Below are 26,386 nucleotides of genomic sequence, written 5' to 3'. Positions count from 1 at the left end.
GAGAGAACAGGCTAGTGAAATATTTCATTTAAACAACAACAACAAAAAAAACTTGCAGCTCTTACTTTCATTCCTTTCACAAAATTCATCCTATTGTCTTTTTCAGAGGAAAAGTTCCTGGCTTTGAGGTGCATTTTTAAAGAGCAAACAAAAAGTTGCAGAAAATGTTAATTAAATGTCTCTGAGAATTTTTACATGACCTTTTAGTAAATAAATCCCCACCTTCACTGCATTAAGGCAGACCTTAAACCAAATACATGAAGTAAAAATTGTAAATTTTTGCATCCAACTTTCTGATGATAGCAATCAGGTACTCAGCTCATAGATGGAACAAAAAAACTCAGTCCCAAAGAACTATAAAATTGAGATGAATTACAACAGAATTCGTGCCATGAACTGCCACAGAGACAGTCCTGCTGATGTGGGAAGAAGAGAAGGCAGCCCCCAACAAGCAGTTGGGGGAAACCCAGGGAGAATCCCTTCCTTCTGTTTCCCTGCACACACTCATTTGTGCCTCTGTGCCACAATTTGCTGCCTTGTTTCCAGCATAGTGGGTAGAAATTTAAGCTGGCTTCCCCATCAAAACACGCATCATTTGCCTGAGAGCTGAGTGTTTCCCCAAACCCTTCCCAAAGCAGTGGCCCACTGGGGCCTCTTTGGGAAAGGGCTGGAATTCCTGAGCGTCCACCTTTGTTTCAAGTGAAAACACAAGATTAACTCTCTCTTACTGCTAATGTAAATTAAGGGCAATGGTTACACTTGCCATTTTCAGGAAGGTTTAACATACCTGAGAACACCACCTTCTGAAGAAGGAAACACACCAATTTTAAAGAAGCAGTTGCTTTTGCCTAACAGCCCTCTTTGCAAGGTTAACGAAGTTGAGATCTGTGAAGATGCAACACTAGATTCACAAAACAACTTGCAAAGGACCTGCTCACCTGTCTTCCAGGTTAGGGGGCACCCTGCAAAATTCAAGCCTGAAGCATAGGCACTATATAAAAAAAACACCACCGTGTTCATGGGTTGCAGGTAAATATTCTGGCTACTAATTGTTGCCACGTCAGGACACCCAGCAGATGCTTACATGACTCACAAGCAGTCTTCCAAGAACTTCCAGTTAAGATTTGATATCTCAAGGGAAGATGTTAAAATGCTGAGTCTGCTGAGTCTGAAGTTTGTTCTCCTATAACATCTGACCAGAGTTAGTACCACACAGAGAAGGACAGTGTTCAGTTGCTAGACAAGTATGTCTTTCTTCAGATAGCACGTTACTGCCTCCAAATTGGGTAAACTAGCTCTGCTACACCAATCTGAGAAGCAAAGCCAAGAACAGGATTCCCAGGAGTCTGGGGATGCAAAAAGGTAGGTTAAGTTGCAGGGTCAATTTGCATACCAAGTTACCACAACTGCACATGATGAAGGCAAACAGTCTGTCAGCTGTGGATTTGCATATGTAATTAGTGGGGTTAAATAGAAATTACATGCAAGTTTCACCCCATCAGTGCTTGTGCATGTGTACGTACACAGAGTGCAGAAAATCAGATCTTGAAAGTGCCCTGGTACAATAACATGTAAACTAAGAGCTCCATGATACTGAGAGAACCTGGGCAAAGGGCCAGAAACTCCTGAGTTGTAGTCTCATGTGTGTAACTAAATCACTGTGGTTTTAGGTGAGTAATTAAGCTTTCCACTGTCTCTGCTTTCCTCCTATATGAATATTTTCCCCTTTATGTAAAGGGGAAGCAAAACATTTCTAGGAACTAATAGTTTACTATCTGACCTTTGCATTTTAAAGCATTTTTGAACATAACTCAATTCCAGATTTAATTTTTTTGTCATCCCACAAATACATATTGACAGTTGGAGAGGATAAGACAGATTTCTGAAACCATTAGTATAAGTAATATACGTAACAACTGAAATCACTGATTTCAGTCACTTTAGGGTCATGCTTCATATTTTTTTTTAAAGTCAGTGTCTCAGTGTACAGTTCTCCCATTACCTTATTTTGATTTCACAGGTTCATTAAGATGGTTTGACATGTAGGAGAAACCATGAAAACAGTTGTGATCTGCTAGATATTCAGTGAGATTAATTATTTTATCATCTTACGTCATTTCTCCTGAAACATGAACAGGAGTCAATAAAAGTATTTATAACTATGGTTTTACTTATTCCCTATCCTCCCAAATGACCTTACAAAATAAGTTACAATGCGACCACAAACAAAAGTTCATATTCAGAAGATAGAAGTCTCCTTTGAGATACCATGTGCTTTCTTTGGTCCTTACAAAACTAAGTCCCATAAACTTAACCTCTCAACACCTGCCAGTTAAGAACAATTAGTGGGGAAAAAAAAAGAAAAACAAGCCTTCTACAGCCAGTGAACAGCTCAACATTTATCGTGTTCTACAGTGACTCATACACAACCATTAGTAAGTAATTTACAGTTCTTAATAAGATTCTGAACAGTTTTGTGGGTTTCTTGGTGTTTGGTTTTGGTGTTGTTTTGTTTGCTTGTTTTGTTTTTTGACCTGTGATGTATTATGTTTCACAATTTGTACAGAAGTGACTGAGTCCAACTTCTTCAAGGTAAGTCCCACCTGCAGGACTGGATGAGATGGCCACAACTAAAAAGCCTCAGAGAAAGTAAAAAGTCATGCAAGCTGGTGTAGGTCTTTTCATATTAGTGAATTTTAAAACCTCAGTGCCTCATTGCTATCCCCCTCCTTTCACCTATGAACTGACACGGAACCTCTGTTCTTCCATCTGCCCCAAATAAAAAAGTCCTCTATCGACAAAGTGAGAAATGGAAATGCAATGTGAATTACCACCATAAATTAAAAACATATTCTTTTAGCTTAAGATGACTGCATCCATTACTACCATACAGCATAAGCGTTTCCAGCAAATACCTGTAAGAAAGTGAGCCCTTTTGTATTGCCTGCAATTAGCTTATCTCCAATTATATAAACAGGTACATGATGACAGTCTTCAGTAATAGAGGTATTATGGGGAAAATAAGGGTTGCTTCACTTTAAGCGTAGGTCTTAGTGGAAAACAAATTAAAGTTTATGTGGATACACAAAATAATAGATAGGCTAATTCTATTGTCTGCCTCTCCTAAATTATTTTATTAGATGGAACATATTAATTATAATGAAAGAGAACCCCTGACTGTTGGCTTCTAATGAAAATTCCTCTGTAAGATCACGGCAGGATTTCCCACCATTTTCTCTTTCTGATGAAATTAACTCCCTATGGTTGGCCACCCGGCTAAGCTCATTTCAGCCAATCAGCTTGGGAGCTGCCATTTACCTCACAGAGGGAGAAAAAGGTATCTGCTGTCATGGCAACGAGTGGCTTTGCTCTGATCATGTTTGGATCCGTTAGCATAATGAAAGACACCGGCTTGCTTTTTAGATGATTAATCTTTTCCCCTGTGAACCTACTTGAATACATTAGCAAAACAAGTATGAAAAATTTGTTTATCCCAAGACAATCATTAGAAAATTACCTGCAAGAGTAATTCTCATTAGGGCAGAGTTGGTGAATAGCAGACCATATGGTGAATGAAAGCAGCAAGAAGCAATAAAATCTCCAAGCTGCAACAGGTTGCAAAGTTTATCAGGTTTCAATCTCAAAGTTTCAATCAGTTCAGCATCAAAAGTTGTGAAAATTTTCTTTTCTTACTAGAATTCCAGACAGGTTTCTTCCAGGCAGGAAAACTCAACAGACTGCACAACCGGGGTTACAAACCTTCACCTACTGAGATCCTTTTGCACATGGCCAACTGAGGCCAGAGGGCCTGATTCCAGCCACAGCCTGGAGCATCTCAGGACTTCAGCAACATGAACTTGAAACGACAGGACTAGACTCTTATATTAAATGAGTTTAGATGTTATTACTGTGATATTTAAACATCTCCTTTAACAAAGACAACAAGTAATATTATATACAGCTTTGGAGAACCAACTCCAAAAGAAAATGTAAGAAATTCAGATTTCATAACATGCATTGACTTTTGGTATTCAAGAACTTATTTTAGCTATGTAAATGATGAGTAGTTAATATTTTACTGGGGCAAGGTGAACAAAAAAATGAGATCATTTGCAGTATTGAAATAGATTAATTATCTTATACCCATGAGAAGTACCAATGGAATAGTTCTGTAAGTTATACTGTGTAAAACTAAAATGATTCCTCCAGCTTCAACAAATCATTAGAAAAAAATAGGAATAAAAAAGGAAGAGAGAAAAATTTCTACAAAGTATCTGGTGTGAACAGCCCTTCTCCTGTACACTATGGCAGGTCCCACAGAAGTACATCAGCTTTTGCTCTCAAAACTAAAGGGCATTGCTCTAAAAGCACATTGATTTCTCATCTTAGCAAGGATTTTTGTTCCCTGATGGATTTTGTACCCCCTTTTCCTTTTTTTTTTTTTTTAAATAAAAGAGAATTCCATGTAACAATATAAGTAATGTCTCTGTTTTCACAATCTAAAACCTAAATAGTTTGATTTCTAACACTTTTTAAAGTGTTTTTTGTGTTATAACATTCTGGAATAGAAAAGCACTGAGTCTAACTGCAGATAAACCAGTCCAATTGTCATTTAACCTCACTACCATCATGCATTGTCCAGTCGAGGTCCAAAGTCACATTATAACAACAGATACTAACCAGGTAAGATAACTCAGATCATTAGTGGTTCTACAGAGGTTCATTCATTTAAAAGACTATAGTGGTTCTAACTTAATTCCTAACTCTAAAACCTGAACCTGCACTACTGAGTGCAAGGCAGATCTGTTCAGATGGAAAACATTTCCTCTCTGCAACAGCACAGGAATTTCTGCAATTATTTCCATTCTTTTACCTGAACAGAAGCACTTCCCTATGGCTACAAATACATCAGCAGGTTCCTCTTGCAGAAAATTAAATGGATCTGACTTTAAAAGGCTGTGATGACAAAATGCATTTTCTAAACATTAACCACCACCCATAATTGCATATTTACCCTTGGGTGAATGCAAGCCAAGTGCATCACTTGTTCAAATGCCTACTCTTCTCCATAGAAAACTGTCCCTCATAAATGCAACTTGTTGGATTGCCAGATTCTGGTTGTCCTCCACTTATTTATCTGTAGCCTAAAAAGCAGTTGAGGGTCACAGGGAGAGACACGGGTAATGTTTTGCACTGTGAGTAAATAAAGGAAAATAATATAAAAAAACACCGTCTATTTATAGCATTCCTCATTACAGACTTAGATGTTGCTTTTAAGAAATTCTTACATGCTCATGCATTTTCATCTTCCTTCAGGCTGTTCTATGGAAGTAACCGTAAATTGATTAGAAAAAATAAGAGCATCCAGATGTTGTGGAAAAAAAAACTGCAGAAGAAACCTTTTCTATTTCCGTAATTCTTAAGAAGGGAAACCCTGTAGGTACTCAATTCTGCTGAAATCTGAACATTACTTTGTAGCTACATTTGTCTACAGATCACTTTAAATCTTTGCTTAATTTTACATGAACTTCCAGTGGAAAATCTCCAGGCAATATTCTCCAAACTGCATCTCCTTGATCAAAGATCTACATGAGGAGTAGGCCTAAACCACCTTGTAGAGCAAGATCAAATTAAGTGTGATGTGTGATTAGAATACCCCAAAATCCATTTTGTTAAGCCTAGCCCTGACTACAAGAGGATGTACATTTTTTCCAGGGTTCCTGATGAATTATTACCATCAGCAACAACCACTGAAAGGAAAGCAATAGACAGAAGTAACAGCATCTCCAAAGTGACTTCAGCTTTTCATCCATACAAAATAGTTAATCTTCATTTGCTTATTTTCTTCCCAAAAATATCTATGGTTACCAGGTAAGACAATTGGAAGCTTTAGTCTCCTAATATTAGCAGCAGCAGAGGAATGCACAGATTAAAAAGCACGCATCCTTAAAAATGTTTATTCATGGTCATTTCTTACATATTGTGTTAATTTAGCACTGACAAGAAAATTCAGTGGGTTTAACAAAGATTTCTCTGTACTCAGGATCTATCTCACACCAATCAGGAGAGGTGAAAAAATGTTCTTTAACAATTAAAACTCCTTGGATCCATGTTGTGCATTAAATGGTAACTATGTAATTAAAAGGAACAAATTTTAAATCTGACAACAACTGGTGCATCTCCAGCATTTAAAATGATTCAATTATTAATAATTCATGCTCAAAACCCCATATGTGGGCAATGAAGCAGAAGGAGAGATGAAAACGAAGTCTGATCCATGACTAACCTTACATCTGTACAGAGTCTGACTAAACAGAGCTACAGCATTATGTTTTCTACAACATTTACCCAAATACAGTAGGAAATTGTCACACCATAATATGAATTTGCAGTGATGCTCAACAGTTAGTTAATAGCATGGGGGTGGGGGAAAGCCGTGCTAATATGCAAGAGTCGAGATAGGCATGCAGTTCCCAACCAAGCCCAAATGAATCAGAGTACCTGAGTGGGTTAGATGCTTGAGAGATTTTAATTACTCAGGAACAAAAATGACTTTGCTTTAAAATTTTTGGACAATCTACTCCAACCTCTATGATTTTGGTTCTAGTTTAAAACAAAAAGTTTTCCATTGCAGTCTAGCCCTGCATGTTGAAATGCAGGTGAGAAACCATCTGAGATTCTAGTTAAAATTTAAATTAATAACTGAAAGAGAATCCATGTTTTCTCTCAGCTCACTCATCACACCTAGCAACATATTCTAAACATTACTAGGTTATCTGCTTCTATGAACTTTCTCTAAACTAGAAACTTTCAAGAGCACTTCACCATGCCATAGATCAGAATTGATTCCGCCCAAAATTCAAACCTAGATGACATCTCACCTATATTGACCTAAAAAAATAAAATTACCTCATTTTAGAATTAGGTTTTCACTTTTGCACCTCTTTTCCCCCCCCAAACTTTTTAAAGTTTGGCTTTGTATAGCTTTCTTTGCATATTTGATGCCATGATAAACTGCATATGAAAACAATAGCAGTTACATGTCTGACTTCGATGCTTTTCAAGCTCAAGTCAATAAAGCTATGGAACTTATGCCAAAGTCATCCTCAGTCAAGAAGCTGGAAGAGAAAATTGAGAGGCACAGAAAGGGTAGAACTGCTCACTCGTAAGAACAGTGTGCCCTTAAACAATATTCTGCAACATTACCATATTGCTGGATGCAACTGTCAGAAGAGGGTGTGGTCCAGGAGACCTCCCAGAATAAAAGTATGCACACAATATCCTTAGAAATATAACACCCTAAGAGGCATACATAATTCCATACCTTTCATTAAGTCACAGCTATTTAGAGAAATAGCCCCAAAATATATTTATGAAGGGTAAAGCTGGAATACATCCATATTTCTAACTATTAAAACATATACTAGACTTACATTCATTAAAGGAGATTATGAAGTTAGCATTTTAAACATGCTCATAAATTTCAAAAAAAGAAAAGTGTCATAAATAGTTCTGTTTACTCCTGTGATCTTTTTGATGTGCTGGTTCTAATCATTGTTCCATATGTGCGGTATGAGAGAAGAGACATGTTTATTCTGTGGCTGATTTATTACAAAATCAAGACCATTCAGATTCAAATTCCTCCCCTCCTTAAATACATTGTTGGTGTTCTCTTTTTCACACAATTTACCACCATATGTGAAGGTCAAGTCCACTGGTAAAGTAATTCATATAGTTATCCAAATCATATCCAAGCTATAAATTAATGTGACATGAATTGCCTACAGCATTTCTTCTATTTCTAATGTTATATGCAGGCAAACCTACCCTGGTATACTGATAATTAAAATAAAAATGTATATGCACCTCCCCTGAGAACACACACACCAAACAGGAAATAAATTAGTTCCAGGATAGGACCTGCTGAGGGAGACACAGAAATGATTTGTAGCAAATGCTAACTTCAAGCTTGGAGTGGAAAAGATAAGTGTACTTTACTTCACAATTGCCACCTGAATCACCAACACAGAGAGAAAAGTGCCAAAGGAGGTAAAAGCTGCAAAATTTCATCAGAATCCTGATGTTCCCAATCTTACACAAAGCAACCCTAAGAGCTGCAGGCTGATCTCCTAATGCTTTGAAAATTAAGACTTCCAGAAATCACAAGTGAACATATTGTTTTCTAGAACTTGCTGTTTCCTTAAAGAAAATCTCAAGTTCATGGTGAAATACAATGCATAGTATCCAAACAGGCTTTTACATTTTGTAGCCCAAATAAGCTTATTTATTTTGAAGCCACAGACTGATCATCAGTGTTGCCCTCAAGAAGAGTCAAAGAAGATTAAACTTTTTCCTCCCTCCTCCCCCCCTGTTTGTGTTACAGCTAACAGTTTGATTCATGAGCTTAATACCATAAACAAACTTGAACAACTCACCCTGCAGACTTTGCTGGAAATGAGCTAATATGCACCTGCTGAAGATTCAACCCACAAGGAGGTAGTCTCCTTGGAAACTGCTCCTGATGATCTGAAATACAATGGAAATGGTCACTAAGAAAGCTTACATTAATAGAGGTGCTGCAAGAGGTAGCTTAAGACCTGGATTTTCCAACACAAAAAAAAAAAAAAAGAAAAATAAACCATTCAAAGAAGGAACAATCAAGTGAACACACAGTGTAAGTAGTTCAGGACGCCCAAGCTGGATAGAAGATTCTCTATTAAAGAAACCAAAACTTCACAGTCCAAGGCATTCTGATCCACTCCTAAATGAGAATTTCCTTCTCTGAGATTACATGGCTAAACTAGCATTTTTACTACTGTTTAACCTATGTCAAAGTAGTTTTACCCATTGTGGTTCAAACTCTGCTTCTAAGCCTGGACATTTGCAACACCTGCTAACATTTGCCTGTTCTCACATGCTTTCAGAACATCTTTCATTTTTGATTAGCATTACAGCTACTTTCTGCTGTCCTCTCTTCTCCCAAGTCTTTCATAAAACCTGTTGACTGATTTATTCAAGCACCTATCTTTTAACTTGCTGTTACTAGACAGGTGCACACTTGCAACAACTCTTGTAGCTGAGCCCGTTTAACAGCTCTGTTAGAGACCCATCCTTGCAAGCCATTGAGCGCAAAGAAGTTACACAGTCAAAGCAATGATTTAAGGCACACTCTCTCTCACAAATAGAGCTTAGAGCCTTAGGCACCAGTTTCTTCCTTATTAAGAAGATCGTAAAAGGACCATCCCACCTAACTATTTAATCTTATTTTAATAGGCTACACTATGCAGACTTGATACAGTAGGCTCTATTTGCTCAAGCAACTTCTATCAGAGAAGAAAGGTAGAAGTAAATTCCTACAATATAGACATGTGAGAGTTTAGACAGTGTCAGTGTCCAGGCATGGGTGATCTTGTTTGCTTATTCCAAACCCATTTGAATACACCTGCACTCAGATATCTGTGTGGACATTTTACCTGCCAGTCTGGAAATGATGAGAGATTAAAAAAATGAAGAGAAAATTCAGAGAGAGTAGCATGGGGTTTGGTCTGGGTTGTTTTTTGTTGTTGTCTTGTTTATTTGGTCTTTGGGAAGGGTCTTATTTTTGTTTTTTATTTATTTATTTAAAGACATCAAAACATTAAAGAAAATTCTAGTGGGAATTCACATAGAGGAAATGGGTTGCAGAATCCCCCTCTGGTTCCCCTTCTCCATTACTCTGTAAAATAGACTGACCTTTCATAAGAGAGATGAATTTTGACACTCTCCTTTCTTACAGAAATATCTGAGATACCATACGTAGGATAATAGCCATAGGTTACACAGCCACAAACTGCATTACTCAGGAGTCAACAGACACATGTTCTCCACATAGATATGCCTACATACACTCCATCTTCTGTGCAAAATACAAATCTTGCTGCAAAGAAAATGCTTTAACACGTGAAGTTTAACAGTTTAAGCAAATCCAGCCTATTTGCAAAGTATCTTCCTCTCATGATACTGCAGAAAATTAGTCAGATCTCTGCATTTGGAACTCTGGACTAATGCTTTCTGGGAGTTGATAGATGTCTTTAGGAAAGGGAAAGTGAGCACAGTCTCAGCAGTTTTAAAAGACAGATTATTCTGTGAGCTATAACGCTTCCATGCAGTTCTTGCTCATCACCATAGAGTTGAATGGATTCCCACAGCTATATCCCAATAACTTGACTAAAACATTGAGGCTCAATTCAAAAATCACTATGTAGTGAAGCACTTACTATAATTTTTAAGTGAAGTTACAAGAGCACACAAACACAGTTGTGTATAGCCATAAACATAATCACAGGTAAATCTATCAGCTCCTGTAATTTAAATTCCTTTGGATTCAGACAAAACAAGTGTCTGCATGAAACCTGAAGTCCTAAAGTCTTAAGAAACCTCAATAAAGTTTCTGTTTTAAACTCTAAAACATTAAATCCAGTTACATGAAAACAAAACAAGCCGGGGATTCAAATAACTGGAATGGAAAGCAATTCAAACCAGCAATAACATCCAGTATATTTTCTCTCACTGATGTTGGATCACAACTATCTACACCCTTATATTCCTCAGCATAAATATCAAGAAAAAGGTCCTTGTCAAACACTGCTTATCTAAATGGATTCCTGTTAAGTGTCTAATGCTGTTTTACGCATTTAAATGCCTTGTTTTCAAGAATCTTTTAATTCTCAAAGTAGTATCAAATATTTCACCGTTAGGCCTTATTCAGTGAGATATATATGCAACCAAGTCTCTGGCTTGGCATGAACCATGAAACAACAGAATAATTCTGAGTTGGGAATAACAGCTTCCTGGGCAGGACTGTGATGTAATATTGGGGTTTTCTGTTTGTTTGTTTTTTGCTCCTGTTTTAAAGCCACGATTATACCAGTTTCAGGTTGCTAGCAGCCTAGAGAAGGGGCAGCTCTGTGCCTGGCATTTCAGGGCCTCTGCCTCAGAAGAGGCCACCAAAGCTTTGGTCAGAACCAGGCTGTCCTGACAAATTTACCACCGAGTTTTTGAGAAACAGCTTCTTACCCAGAAGAGAGTAATTTTCAGGCACCCTAAGGAGCAGGGCTCCTCAATAGAGGGTAGCACTGCGTTTAATTTTTGTTGTTGCTTGCTTCAGGGTTGAAAGGAGGTTCCCAAACCTGTCATTTATTTTACAGATAATGACATACAGCATTTAGGACCAGATGTTTTTAAATATCTATACTGAAAAGTTGAAGGCTATTAGTTTGATAAGACCCAAACCTCCATAAATCCTGTAAGGACAAGTAGAATGAAAACAAACCTCTTCCAAGTGAGCAGACTTCTCAGCGCCATGCAGCAGGTGAGCTCTATCAGAAGCATAAAAACATGCAGAAAAAACAGCTACCAAGACTGGCTGGAAAGAAATCTACAGCAGACTGAAGCTCCAGGATTTCATTTCACCATCCTGAAGATGAAATAGGGACTGAGGCCTTGAGGAGATCTGGCACCACAGGAGGGGGGGCTCCTCACAGCAGGGCCCAGCTCAGAGCAGGCCTCTCTTGACCCTTCCTCCCCCCAAGGAAAGATTTCTGCCGAGGAAGCCTTGTTCCAAGAAATTCCTTACTACAGAACTGCTAGTACTGACCCCAAACATGCAAGTTCCCTGTCAGAGGGGTTGCTTTAGGTAAGGGCTGCTGCTCTGCTGAGGCTCGCTGGCAGCAGCAACATGGCCGCCCCTCACCACCAAGCCCAGCCCGCGGGCACCTGCCAGCCCGCACCTTCCTCCTCAGCGTTGTGACCTAACTGGATTTATTCCACTTTGCTGTTTAAGCAAGAAAGCTTTAGGAAGAGGGGCTCTTGTTCAGTTATTTCCTCAGAGCAAGGTTTCCCCCTTCCTAGCCTTGATTGACATTGGATCTGTTTCAGACCTAAAAGAATGAGTGAAATGTATGAGCCCTCAAGCCTGAGGGGCAGATTTATAGGCAGAAAGAGAATTCTGTGATCTTTTTCCATGTATTTGTTGTTAGGGGAGAAGTAGGCCTCTTATTCTCAATCTGGAGACACTTTTTTATTTTTAATACTGTTAACCTTTTATCCTACGTCCTGAGGCACATACAGCTATGGCAGTGGGAAGCCAGCCCCACAGCTCAGTGCTAAGTACAGCACGTGTGATAGCTGCATGCTCCCTGACTGCTATCTGCTAAGCAAGGCACTTTTTCATATGCAGTACATATTCACTAGTCAAACGGCTATGACACTCACAATTTACTAACACTGAACAGCTGAAAAACAACAGCATAAGTCCTTTTTACTTCACATTGGAAAGGATTAAGAGTGCTCAAATGCACAGCTCAGGTGTACTAACTGCTATGGCAGGTGGTTGTTTCACGGCTGAAGATTTACTATGTAGAAATTCTCCCTTTGAAGGTACTTGTGTAATTAATTTTCTTTTTATCCAACTGCTAAACAAATTAAAGTTATTATGACTTGTTAAATAACACTGTTCATTCCATTGCAAACCTTCCTCAAATAAATAGCATAAGGAAGATGTGGGAGTGAGTTTCCTTGACTACTTAGTGTTCTTTTAACCTTATCTTGATCATGTCAGATAAAAAAAATTACTTTCACAACATGAGTGTTTATTGTTTGCAAGACAGACACAAGCCTCTGCAAAGAACTGTGGGAGATTTTGAAAGTGGAGTTCTACTGCAAGGAAAAAAAAATATATCTTTAGAAAGGGGGGTTGTACTTTTGTTAAAAAAAAAAAAAGAAAAAGAGAAAGTGTGATGAAAAACAGTCAAAGCTAATGTCTCCATGGATCTTCCTTACTGTCAAGAGCTGAGTCTGTTCTGAGCGAAGCCTCCATAGGTGGACAAGTATTGTCTCCACCAACACAAATGTCAAAATTCCAATTACCATCAGCTGAGATGGGACTTGATCCTGAGAAAATTTTTAGCTTCGACTACATGAGAAGCACTGTCTAAATCCTGCTTATAGCCAACAGCACTTTTGCCTTCCACTCCTCCACACCTCAGAAGAGGTTCTCTCTTTAAACTCTTAACTGATATTTTCCCTGCTGTGGTCTTGGGAGAATCCGAGACCACGCAGACCACAATTACATTGAAATACTTTTTACAAAGAACAGAACTGTTTAATTTTCAAAAAATAAAAGTAAAAAGAAAAAATTTCTTCCTCTTACTGAAGAACATAATCTTGCTTTACCTGTCAGAGACAGCTGAGCTGCCTTTACTAGTTCATGCAAAATGCTTGGAGATCCTCCAATGGCTTTTTACAAAATACCAAGTGTTATTTTGCTCTGCTTCACTAAGCAGACTTTGTGACAAAATTCTCAGGGAGCTCCTGCAAAGTGCAAAAAGGTAACTTTAACTGAGCTGTCTGGGAGCCTGACATTAACCTTTCCAAACAGGCTTTGCTTTATGCTCAGGGCAGGGGCTTATTAATTGGTTGAATGAACCAGCCTGCACACTGAGGTATTACAGATACAATCACTTATCTCCTTACATTGGGTCCGGACATCTAAGTGCCTGAACTCCTATGCTTTTACCTCAAACAGCTTAAAAGGAGACTAGAGTCTGCATTGCTCGTCTTGTTTTTCCTCCCCAAACCCTGCAAGCTGCATCTTGCCAGAACATGGAACTCTTCTTAGATATTAAAGCTTTCAGACAGCCAAGTTCCTAAAGCAAACACCACTAAAGAATATGACAGCCCACACACCTGTAGGGCACTTACATTACAGACATCAGTACATGTCAGAAAGGTTTAAGAAGGGATAAAATAAACAGGCATAGAATTATTGCCCTTAAAATTACCCTATGGACTTCCCCCTTTTCCATTTCCCTTTTTGCCCCTCCCCCCCCCTTTTTTTTTTGTCCCTCCTTTAACACAGAACCAGAAAAACATGAACTATCAGCAAATCTTGAGTTATTGGGAGAGTCAGCAAAGTTGGACAAAACCATCACAGCATATCTCACATCAGAGCCAACCAGGGCTTGCATGCAGACCACCCACTACAAATATCAATAGACCTCATCAGTACAAAGTAGACTGGTCCTTAGTTAAGTCCATGAAACAAAATAGTTTCAGAGCCCAACTTAGGCATTATTGCCATCTCCCTATGTTAGTCATTTACAAAGCCAAGGTCCAGCCATCCCTAAATGGTACGAATGACAGCAAGAGCAGCTTAGCTCTCCACAGCAGGCAACCTGAATATTGCCCTGTGATGTTTCTGAGACTGTCATTTAGGTCTCCCAGCACAGACAAGACATGATCAAGGGCACTGCTGCTCCTAAACAACAGGAAGGTTTGATTTGAGAAAATTTCACCATTTTACACAGCAACTTACAGAACTCTTTATCTTTTGAAAGTCTCATGAAAACATCTAAGAGTTATATGTAAATGATATCAACTCTTTTGTTTTTCTCTCCTTAATCCTATTCTGTTAATTCATTTCAAGGCCTCGTACAGTATATAGGACAAGTCGAATAACAGCCATTAAAAATGTCGTATATAGCTATTGCTGAATAAACCTCAAAGTCATCATCTCCTATCAGCACCATTACAAATGCTGGTTGCAGGGTGAACTGAACAGCTGCATTTGAAATGTTTATATATCCATTCAAAAAAAACCTGAAAGTAATGTTTGGATCAGTCATTCTGAGGAGAGCATTTAATCAGTGTACAGCTTGCTTTCACTTATTGATTAATATGTCAGGTACGTGCAAAACAAATATCCCGCAGGACTTGGATTTTTGTATTGGATACAATAAAAAAGGACAAGTGTGACTTATTCAAATGTTCAATTCAAATTCATGAAAATTTTAATGACTGAGAATGATTTCACATTCAAAGCCTGTAGCTAGCTGTGTCTCTCAAGTGTTGGTACTGGGGGCCAAGGTGCTTTAGAAGAGTATGGCCAAAAGGTGAAAACAGGTGGTCCTCCCCCTCTACTCTAGTGAGGCTATGTCTGGAGCAGTGTGTCCAGTTCTGGGCTCCTCAGTTCAAGAAAGACAAAGAGCTTCTAAAGAACATCTAGTGGAGATGCAGGGCTTGGAGCATCTATGATATGAAAAAAGTCTGAGAGACCTGGAGCTGCTCAGCCTGGAGAAAAGTATCTATGAGATCCCTCCTCAGCCTTCTCATCAACTGCTGAAGTGTGGGACATGAGGCCAGGCTCTTTTCAATGGTGCCAGCAACAGGACAAAGGACAACGGGCACAAAATAGAACGTAAGAAGTTCTAAATGAACACAAGATAAAGCTTCTTTACTGTGAGGCTTACAGAGTATTTGAACAAACTGCCCAGAGGGGTTGTGGAGCTCATTCAGAAGCAACACACATAGAACAGAATATTAGAAAAAGATGATAAAAATGCTATATTATAATAAAATATAACCCTGCTGAATTTCACATCCATATTTTTCTTGTATTTGCTTTGACACATTCATCACATGCTCAACATATGTGATATGCACAGGCACTTGCCATGATATACTAATTTTTCCATTTTGCGTATCAGATGTTTTTCCCCTCTAACAACAGAGCATGTTATTTACATATGAGATAAATCAGATGAAACTGTTCAAAAGTGCTCCAAGTTATAGCTTGATAGAGCAAATCTAACCAGTCTTTAAGTACTCACTGAACTCACCGCTTATTGAAAAGATAGATTATGTCTGAACTTGGGAGTAGCTTACTCTCAGTTTAACTGATATTGATACATGACCAGTTTGTTCCAAAAATCTGAATTGCTTAAGCTATAAATGGATTTTTTTCCCTCCAAAGAACGTTGTCAAGAAGTATTAATGGAAAGATTTATTCAATAGTGGTCTTGTACCTACTAAAAATTTAATAGAAAGCTTCTACATTTATGAATTTATCTCAGAGAACTGTTCCAAGAGAATATCCATGATATCAAGCACTCACAGTAAGGTTTTGCAGTTTCAGAATGGCAACTCTGGTCATTTACTATATCTGCAACTGTACCAGAACATGAAACCCAGAAGAGTCCCGCTGTACACTTCAGCGTTGTCAGTGCTTCCATCACAGACATTCACTCTCAGCTTTTAGTTAGTGGAACTGAAATTATTGAAGTCTATCACTTTTTTGTTGCTGCATCACAACATCTCCTGACAAGTGAACAATTCTTCTCAGGAGGAAAGGGTTCTAACTTGTAAAATGGACACAGCTTCCTATCTACAGCTGTTGTCCAGAACAAAATATCATGTTAATAGCCTGACACCTGAAATCTGAGACAGAACACATGAAATGCATTTCTGTGACTCATCTGTGATAGTGGCACTGAGGGAAAGGATATAGACTTATTTACATCGTTTTTAATAGCAAATGATGCAGTGTAGTAAATAGTATGAATAATTCTGTGTGGAGAGGGAATGAAGGAACATTTGAAAAGCAGCAGACATGAGACACAGCACTACAAGCAGGAGCAGATTCCACCTACATTGGAAAAGAGAGCAGAGAATAATGAACAAGAAATGTTGCCCAGAAAAAAAAAAAAAAAAGAAACAGCAAAAAAAAGCTTCTTCCCCATTTCATCACCATTGAAGTCTGAGGCTGCTGATCAATTGTCTGCACTGGGAAACAAAGCAGCATTTTAAGAATATTGACACCTGGTTCTAGAATTATTCATGCAGAGGTTTCTTTGAAATTTAAGTGGCATTTCCTAAAATGTATACAGGTGTGTGGAGGCCAATCACTTCAGGATTAACTGTTCCTCAGAAACTTTAGCAATGATATGAAATTTGAAGCTCTTCTTGAACTTTTCTACTAATTCAGTAATTACTGCTGTGCCTGAAGCTGGCCCCTTTCCTGCAATTACTCAGCATGTACTTTCAGTCAAAGAGGTTAACGCCTGAATTTAGATTCCAATTAACAGCTAAGGTGGACTTTTTGTTTAAAGCTTAATAAACCAGGGACTTTCCCAGCATACTATTTCATTAGCCCCCATAGGCAAACACAGTACATGTTCCGGATGTCTGAAGATCTGCAGCAGAGCATGCTCAAACCGTGAGCAACTTGTCAGCTTTACGGGATATTAGGACTACACATACCAGCTGGGATCAAGCAGCTTACATGTGAGCACATGGGCACACCTCTTGCCTTCTTCAATGACTAAGAATGAAGGCTTCTCACTGATGCAATCTAACACGCAAAGAAAACACATATCCAAGTTTCAGCACTGAGAATGTGCTGAAAGTACTACATAAAATTCTATGTGTACAGCAAAAACTTTACGCATTTGCACAACAAGAAACCACATTTATTTGAAGGCTAGCTTTGACAGATATGAAGGGGTAAAATCCTCCTTAAAAAGGAGAAGCACGTGGGTTAAGCCACCTGTTTAAAAGCAGTGTCCTGATAGAGATGGACAGGGGCAGGGCCAAAGGGCAGGTGAAGTGAACAAGGTTGTGTTAGACATGTGATATTAAAAAAATTGAACAAAAGATTATGTCTTAGGATAAAAGAGCATAATAATATACAGAGGATTGCTCTCTTCCAACTGTCATTCTAAATGAAAACCTATGACCCTAGATCTTCCCCTAAAGCATCTCTGTGATGACTTCTAGACAGCTAATCTTGAAAGCTTTAAGGAAGCAAAGCTAGCAGGCATTTTCCTTTAGGAAGGACCAAATTAACAACTAAAAACAGTCCAATTGCCCCTGCATTCATTGCTGAATTACATTGATGCAAGAGCCTAATTGTGAAGACATGTCATTGTGCTGTACAAGGATTTTCATAGCAGCAATAAAATTTTCATTTTGCTTGTGAGGTCACCATCTTGGGCTCAGGAAAACTTTGAGTTCAAGACTGCTAAAAAACTGAAAGGTCTTCTGGAGCAACATCATCATTCACTTGAATTGTGTAACATTGCTCCCCAGGCCTTCTGCTGGACACTGTAGATTACAGGACATACATCTTGATAGACCTTTGCTCTAACCTGCTACAGCTGGTTCCTGTGCTCTCATATGTCCTCCTTTATTTTGGTTTTTAATTAGTTTCCTTGAAAAATGTTAATTTCAATGGAAACAATTATGCCACTTACATGCATGAGTTTACCAACATCCTCAGGAAATGCATACAGTCAGTTCACAAAAGGCCAGCTGTCTTTAAACAAATACACCATTAGGGCAACTAAAATAAGCTCACAGGATTTCTGAAATGCAATATGATAGGTAACCACTGCACTTGAATAGCTGCCCCTAACTTCAGACTTTACTTTCAGAATGTTTCCCTTTTGAAAATTTGGCCCTAGTTGTGAATACTTTTGAAAACAGAATGCTCTGACACATAACTTGTTATCTATGACAACACTTCCCATCACAAGCTCTTAGTCACAACTCCATGAGACTCCATACCAACTATTTCAGAATTCCTTGTATTAATGAAACTCTCTTATAATCCAATGCAAGAAGAATTACTATACAACATGGAGCTAAAGGAAGCAGAAAAAAATTTTAAACATTAATATAATTACTCCTTTGACCACAGAACAAACCACAAAACAATGTGACATTATACTCATTGTTTACCAGCCTACATTTAGAAAAGGAAACAAAAAACCTTACCATAGTATAAAAATATTTCCCCTTTTAACCCAGTAGTCAAAGTAATGCTTTTCAGATAAACTGGCAACTTGGAGCCAGCCTATGAGTGCTCCTTGCTTGCATAAAAAAAAGGATGAAAGGGGATTTCCTCATTTCATACCCAGACAGCAGCTACAAGAGTGTCTCTGCATGCCTACTTGTGGATGCACACAGTCCACAAAAACAACACAGGAAAGGGATGAAGAGATGAGGTTACAGCCCTGGCAGTGAAGGACCAGAAGGAAGGACAAGGCCATGGCAGGCTCTGGTCGGAGCACACAGGAGCTGCTCTGCCCCTGCACGGAACTGCACCATAACTCAGTAACATCTAAAAAGCAGAAGGTGAAGGGTAGCTTCTAAGGCTTATGGCACTACTAAGCTGTTATCCTCATCTCTATATGCAGGACCCAGTGCTCATTCACCCTCTTTCTTTCCGTAGTCCTCTACAGCTCTGCAAAGAGGATGCATTGCCAAATCCACACACGAAAGGAAGCTGGTAGATAGCGCACTGGCTGCTGGGGCCTTAAAGGAGGTCAGGATTTTTAGCAGCATTTTGAAAAGGTGCAGAGAGCATTAGTGTGGGAGACCAAGGTAGGCAAACCATTCAAGACAGCTGATGCAGTGGCAGTAGCAGATCCAACTTAAATTCGCTTTAGTATTAATTGTCAGGAAAGGATGAGATCAGTTTATGAACCAGGAGCGCTGTGCAGTCAAAAGTTACAAGCCCTAGTTGTTGCCACAAAGTAGCTAAAAGGCTTTTCTTTTCAAAAGATTAAACTTCAAAGAATCACAGAATAAGATACACAAGAAGTGGCATGTGCTTTTGCTTGATAATGTTTGATTTTCAGCCACTTCCTCCCCAGCTCTATCACACTGTAAATTCTTAACACCGAAGTTGCAACTAAGTAGCTGGTTTATAAGATAAATGACTTGGCATATGAAAGACTTTGACCAAAAAAATAGGGCTGCATAAAATGGATTGGAAGAAATGTGAATAGAAGAATACATTTACCAGTGTAGGAGACCAAGATTTTGCATACTTCTTGACCAAAGGAAGTGAATACAAAGTAAGAGATCAGTATGTGTCCGACAGGTTAACCCAGTGAGATGACATTTGCCTTGCAAAAAAACACACAACACAACATTTGAGTCAGCCTACAGTGCTACATAGGACCATTCTCCCTGTAGTAGCAAGAGTTTGAATTCTCACTGAAACCCGAAGGAAAGGAGGTCAAAGACATTGTGGTAACTAAGGGCCTAAATGAGTAAAATCTTGTGCATGTTGATCCCTAATGAAAAGAAAGGGAAACTGAGGTTGAGCCATTGGTGATTGAACTGCAAGAAAAGACAGTGAGAATATTCCCTCTCAATGCACAAGAAGCCTTGGGCTTGCTTTTGTTTAGACGCATTTTCTTGACAGTAACAGCAATTCCCTGCCCAACTCAGTGGGCTGCATGGCCAAAGAAAACCAAAGGAAAGAAAACTACACAAGGACCTCAGTCTGTTTGGAAACTGGGACAGGTCTTTCCCAAGACATGGCTAATTGAAGGTTCATTTCCCCTTTTGTTTTTCTATATCTAATGAACTAGGATCTCTGTGGCTTAACTCCATAAAGAGAGAGAGAGCTCCAAGGAAGATGGAAATATGACAGTGAGCTAAAAAAGAAATCATACCTCCTTTCATGATAACTACCACTAATAATATCACCATAATCAAGCCATACGCTTAGGAAATAGAAGCTAGAGCATATTTAGTATACCAGCTAGTCTTAAAATTTTTGTCATTCCTCCCAATAGCTCCCCCAGGGTTCCCACTTGGGGCAGATTTTTTTATTATCATTATTACTGCTTCATCCTCAAGGAGAAATAATATTTTCAAATACAGCTAATAAACAAGATATTTAACTAGTGCAAAGCAAAGCAATACCAATCGAAATGGGTGGAGAAAAGCAGCATTGTTGTGCTTATGACTAAGTTCAGCTACAGCATCCATACAGGAGCCAGTGGCCTAAGTCTCAAGTCCTCCACAGACTAAGACTGAGCTATTTGAGCAATCCTTTCTCCCTTGAGAAAAAATGAAAGCCTAGAAGCAAGCACACACCAGGTATTCTGGCAGCCATAGCATGGAACATCTCTCCTGAAGAAGTCAGTCTTGAGTCTATTGCAGAATTCTTCTGAACACTGTTCCCTGAGCAAGAAGTACAGTAATTTTAAAATTAATACCAACAATTTGCTCAATAACTTCAGGATGAGGAGGGAAAGAGAAACCTATACAGCTTTTCATTTTATTTCTTGTGAACGATTCATCTGCCACAATTCATGAGTGTGTGGCATAAAGCCCTGACTAAGCAAATGACTTCAAATTATCTAGTGGCAATTATGAACGAGAGAATGCATGCTGGAGGTAGGATGAAAGAAAATTAAGAGAGATTAATGTGAAATACAAGGTTATAATTAGACACAGGTATCTGTTTTCCATCTTCTTTTGCCCATGGGGAATTTGGAAAATAAATACTCATTTAATAAAATTCTCAACGCCAACAGAAAAGGAGGGCAACTTTTAAAAAGCTATGACAGTATTTGTCAGGTGGGCTGTGTTGCAATGGGTTTGCATTTCAACATGGACTGGATTGTAAGACAGCACAGCCTGCTATAGCATGTTGTGGCAATATTGGCAAAAAGAAATATTAAAAAAATGCATAGCAAAGGGAAGGTAAATAACGCAATGCTCCTCTATACTAGGAGGGTTTGTAGAAGCTCCCATGCATAGAAGAATGGAAGTTCCTAAGAGATGATCCAGGCAGTTTCACAAAAGGAAAAAAAAAAAACAGTAACAAAGCTAAACAGATTCTTCTTCTAAAACGTCCCAGACTGAACACACCCAATACGTGTTTTATAGCAGTTAATTCAGCAGCTGCTCTGTTCTGTCAGAAGAGAAACAGATGCAGATGGATGAACTGGCTCCCTCCTCATCTTAACAGCTACCTGGAAGATGGGAATGAGACAAGAACAGTAGGCCTGCAGGCAGGTGCAAAAGTAGGAACATGAGATCTTATTCAAGCACATACAATTCAGTACTGATTTTCCAAGCAGTTGTGTTATTCTCTCACTTGTTTGGGGGTATTACAAACATCATCAGCTAAGGAAACCTCTAGATGCCCACTGACAGATTCAGTACAATTCTAATTCTCTGTAACAGATTTTTCTGTTTTTAAACAAACCCCTTTCCACCAACTTATTGAGTAGGACAATTACCTTGCAAGTAAGAATTGATTTTTTGTTTAATATACACGCACATGCATAAGTTTCTCCCCTGTCTCAATTCCCATATCACCCAACTGAGTAGTTTCCAGATTCAATAGATCTCAAAATGCCCTATAGCAAGATCCCCTCATTAGCCTTCTAGAAATCCAGTGTAAGACTCTGCTGAAAAAATCCCCAAGAGTAAAACATAAAACTGCACCACCAAACACAAAACATGGTTTAGCATTCGTGTCTGTAATTGCAGGATAAGAACAATTTCTTCTTCATAGAAGAGATCACACAATCCTGCTAGGTACAGACATTTGTTAGGCTCTGTGTTTTAGCCCCATTCCATCTGGACCTTCAAGTTTCCTTTCATTTCAGGAGATTGTGGCACTTGATACTGCTAGCAAGATATCTTGGGCACAGATTGCCTACTATCTCTTTGAGGGAATGAAAGCTTTTCGCCCATCTGCAGAAGGCTTCTCTATACCAAGTAATAAAGCCCAGCATCCTTCCTCATCATTCATCTAACAATACAACAGTGAAGTCACAGACACATCAACTCTGTTTAAAATAAGTTGTACTTCTATCACAGATTAAACAGGACCCATGGAAAAGTAGCTTTGTTATTTACATTAATGGAGAGATATGGCTTGTGCTACTTCCCTGCACTGGTGCCTTCACTTTGAAAATGTTTTATATGGTTAAATCAAAAGTTCCTCTTGGAAATTTCTGGTCTTATATATCTTTCACTGTTCTCCAGCTAAATGAGATACATGCTTCCACACACATTCGCCTATTTCCTTCTCTTTTTCCGCCTGCTCCTTTCTCCCCAAGCTCCTGGCCCAGCAGTTGGAAACCAGATCATGTGCTACAAGTGCAGGATCATTCTCTCCTGCCCTTTTCCATCAGCATCACCAAACGAAAAGCTTGTGGGACCTTTGTACCTGCCCCTACAGCATAGCCCCATGCCATCAGGATGTGCTGGCTTTTAGCAGGGATGTGTAGGTGGAAGTAGTGGGATCAGAGTTCTTCAAGAGAGCATCTCTGCCAAAGACACGATACAAAACTGCACTAATTGCCCACCAGCAGGCCTTTCACTGAGATGAGACATGAGTGAGAATGGCAGGATCTGGCCAGCTGTCATGGCTCTAACCAGAAAGAGGTTTTCTTTAATGGCGTTAATTCTGAGACATAAACAACTGTCTGTCAGTCATTATGGCATGCAGGTCCTCACATCTCTCTAAAATGCTAAAAACAGCATCTTACAAACAAGGAAAATGAGTTATTAAGCAATTGGAAAATGATTATACAATTATGTTCTGTTTGGGTACCATTAGTCACAAGGAAAATGGAATATATGCAAGCTTTAAAAGTGAATTACTCATATGAAATTATGTCTGCTGAGAGCCACTTCTCCTTTGGGGTTCAATATCTCTGGTGCAAGACTTTCAAAGGAGACGGAAAAGATTGTTATGAGGCAGCATAAGTATAGGACTCGGATTTGGGTGCTGTTCCAGTTGGCAACATTGAGCAAGATACAACCAGGATTAAGTCTGAACCAGCATAAACAGCCATAAACCAACTGATGTTAACAGAGCTAAGCAAGTGTGTAGCAACACAGACAACAGCTTCTGCCTCCTATTGAGAGAATTCACAAGAAATGAAAGTCTATCAACTTCACAGATTGCACGTTCCGATTCCAACAGTCACACCACGGAAATGATCTGTCCCACTCGTAGAGCACATTCACTTCAAACTAAAGCTGAGCCCTCTTCCTTCATCTGCCAAGACTACTCCTGACAGACCATTTTCATGCCAGGCTCTGTAACCTCCTTGCACTCCTTGCCTTTAGTAAGATGAGGGTGGCCTTGACTATGCTTTTAGATCTCTGCGGGCTGCTTTTGGTCTCTCCATCATACATCAGATTTTATTTTTTTTTTAATGCAGTTTAAATTTCAGTTTAAGTTCTCTGGTTATCTTTGCTGCTTGTACATTTCAAACACTTCAAGTTCTCTCGTGTCAGCATTAAACATTTCACACAGGCGTGGCCTCAGCAGATCTGATAATAATTATGCACTTTCCCTGACCTTTTTCCCAACCTTCCTGTAAACAGGCACAGTATTACCCTTCTCCCCACCCCCCCCCACCCCAAAAAAAGAGTAGTTTTGTAATATAATACTCAGTCTTAAACTCTGTTGTGCCTGACATGCTGCTCCACTGTGTCTCTTAGAATGCTTTTTACTACTCCTTTAATGTAGTAAATGAAAGGGTGTAATACAGGGCAGATAATAGGCAAGATTACAGATTATGTCTTCTTGTCATTAACTGAAACTAAGTGCTATAACAACAAACATCTACTCTGCCAAAAAAAAAAATCTTTGACTGTAGGTGACATACAAACAGACAGGGTTAATAAAAACCAAGCCTCTACTGCTGATCCAGTTCAAGTTTAATCACTGCACCCACCCAGAGCCTACTCTAATTTCACTCCTTCACTTCCTCATCAAGCAAGCATCAACTTACAGTAGGTACTCTTCCCCCCAGTCACAATCTTCTTCACTTTATTAAACACTTCAGGACACAAATACCATCTTCAGGAGTACCTTGTGCTCGTATTATTATATAAATGCATCCTTTCTAGTTACAGAGCAACCTAGCCAGCTCCTTTGGCAACTGAAGGATGAGAACTGGATCTGCCATGGTATTTCACAATCCTCACTGAGAGCACAGGAAAGGGCTCCAGCATGGACAGTGAGTCACAGACTGTACCACGGCTGGAAATCCTCTCCTTGCCTGGACAAACTATTGTTTGAACAGACCCAGCCAAAGCCCCAGGCACATCCCTTGAGTTTGCTAAGCCAGTCACTCCCTATCTCTGCTGCCAGGGCAGTTGCATGGATGGGTGCAGCCAGCGTGCCTCCTCCACCGCTCCCACTGCAGATCCCAGTGAGGGGTAGCAAGCCAAGCTTGCTGCAACTTGCTCTGGAAAAAAGCAGCAGAGAAACCTGTAGCTGGTACCTTAACAATGGCAGCAGAATTAAACAAACATCTTCTTGCTCCCTGCTTATTTTGCTGATACACCCTCACAGAAGCACACTAATATTTAGGTATCATCAGTAAATAATATGCCCTGGATAAGAATATTTCAGTTTGTTTTTATGAACTGTATGCTCTGGGCCAATACAAATCCAGAGCTCCACCAAACCTTCAGGTCAATCAACACCTGCCCAGAGTATCAATCCCAACCCAGTATCAATCCCCAGAGAAGTACCATGAACTTCCACAGCATTCTGCCAAACCCCATCAGCTGAGAAAACCATCCTGATGAGCATCCTGTTCTCAGCAGCGATTCACCCTCATCAATACTGCCATTAATATTTTCTAAAGCTGCTTAAATATTGTTAAGGAGCTTTTTAATAAGCATGCATTGAGATAAGTCATCTTGGGGCAGTGAAATAAATGGAGAAGGCCTGCTGCAAAGTTAGAACTGAAGTGTTGCAAAACAATTCTGTAAAATGTTTTATATTTTGTATAATCTCTCCCCACAGAACCTCAGTGGTTCACATTAAACACCATAAATCAGACCACCTGGGGCTCCCCTATGATTATTGCAGCTGCATGCTGCAAGCTCCTGTAGAAGCAATGTTCCCTTTTCTTGTAAGAAAGTAATAGGGCATAGCCCAAGTCTGCCAGAAAAAAAAAAAAGCACATATCAAAAGCAGGCCTTGAACAAAATCAGTTTCTGATGCATTCGTTTGCTCTGCAGGTACATGGCAAGCTGACAGTCAGAATCACTTTGTCCTCATTGATCACCAATGCTTTTGCCAGCAAGGTGAGTAGTATGTGGAGCAGTCCTTTCTAAAGAAACATCAATTCAATGGGAAATTAAACCAATACATTTATTGCTGTATTTTCCCCTTAGTGAATTTCAGCAGTTGGAAGCTCTGAAGCTCTCTCCTAGAGCATCCAGCCCTGCTCCTGGACAGAGCCCCATGGGTCAGCAGCAAGTCAGCCTCAGAACCAGGCAACTGGGGACTTCTGTCACTTTCTAAAGCCATACTGTCATTGCCCAGAGAAACCTTAGAACCTACCTACCCAAAAAGTGATATTAAAAGATATGTATCTTTTTCCTCAGTAATATAATCATAATCTTTCTTCACTTCTGTCATAATCCTTAACCAGATTGCCATCAATGGTGAAATGTGGATAACCTGTGATCAGACCCATATTCCCAGCTTCTCCTTCAGAAAGCTGACTTTGGCTATGGCCTGTCTGTCCAAGGACATGCTGGACTCAAGGAACAAAGAGGAATGAATCATAGAATCCTTAGAGTTGGAAGAGGCCTTTAAAGGTCATCTAGTCCAACTCCCCTGCAGTAGAAACAGGGACATGCACAGCTAGGTCTGATCCAGCCTCGCCTTGAAAGTCTCCTGGGAGAGGGCATCAACCACATCTCTGGGCAACCTGTTCCAGTGTTTCATCATCCTCGCTATAAAAGATTTTCTTCCTTATATCCAACCTAAATCTAC

At 39.4% G+C, this 26,386-nt stretch overlaps 1 long non-coding RNA gene across 16 annotated transcripts in view; it reads right to left on the bottom strand.

Moving 5' to 3' along the window:
• The window catches only part of LOC116243418 (uncharacterized), a 326,478-nt gene that overhangs the window by 270,264 nt on the left and 29,828 nt on the right, over positions 1-26,386 (bottom strand). For all 16 annotated transcript variants that reach the window (XR_016469845.1, XR_016469847.1, XR_016469839.1 and 13 more), the window contains one exon: positions 8,436-8,526. This is a non-coding gene — a long non-coding RNA (uncharacterized LOC116243418). The remainder of the gene's footprint in view (positions 1-8,435; positions 8,527-26,386) is intronic.

Source organism: Phasianus colchicus, chromosome 10 (assembly GCF_987193195.1).
Source record: "Phasianus colchicus chromosome 10, bPhaCol1.hap1.1, whole genome shotgun sequence".
Taxonomy (NCBI): domain Eukaryota; kingdom Metazoa; phylum Chordata; class Aves; order Galliformes; family Phasianidae; genus Phasianus; species Phasianus colchicus.
The sequence above is the reverse complement of the archived record's forward strand: the minus strand, read 5'-3'. Positions and strand labels throughout refer to the sequence as shown.